Raw genomic sequence first — 689 nt, forward strand, 5'->3', positions numbered from 1 at the left:
TGTGGTGTGATGGGTATGGGTATGGCCAGGAAACTCTTCCCTCATAATTTTCATTCTGCATTTTCATTCTACATTTTGAGATATTTCATCAAATCAGCTTTGGCACAAAGGGCTTTTAAGCAAGTAAGTAATATGGCCAGAGTTGTGTTTTAGAAGCATTGCTCTTCCTGCTCTGTGGAGGGTGGCTTAGTAGGGTGACAGTAAAGGCAGAGGGTTCAGTGAGGAGGCAGGTGCAAACCTGAGCCAGGGCAGGGGCAGTGGGGCTGAGGAAAGGGGAGGAGAATCTAGGACTTTTCCATGTTGTGCCTAGCATTAGTTGGACTATATTAATATCTGAGGAGTGACTGAATAAAAATGGATACCTGGGTGACCAGCTTGGGTGACTGGGTGAATGAGAATGATACCGTTCTTGTACCTAATGCCACTCTGACAAGGATATACTACAAATGAGATGGCCTTAACAAACGGGAGTTTATTCTCTTATAATTCAGGAGGCTAGAAGTCCAAGTTCAAAGTGCCAGGCTCTAGGGGCTGGGTGAAAGCCCCTCTGCCTTGGGCTTCAGCTCTGCCTCCAATTCCCGGCCCACTGAAGCTAGAGGCTTTTCTTCACTCAGACAGCTGCTGGCTGCTGAGGCTGCCAAGCCCAAGGTTCACAAGTAGAAAGGCACAGTCCTGATATTACCAAAGCA

The sequence above is a fragment of the Orycteropus afer genome, unplaced genomic scaffold (assembly GCF_000298275.1).
Source record: "Orycteropus afer afer isolate SDZICR_OR568_19922 unplaced genomic scaffold, OryAfe1.0 scaffold00074, whole genome shotgun sequence".
Taxonomy (NCBI): domain Eukaryota; kingdom Metazoa; phylum Chordata; class Mammalia; order Tubulidentata; family Orycteropodidae; genus Orycteropus; species Orycteropus afer.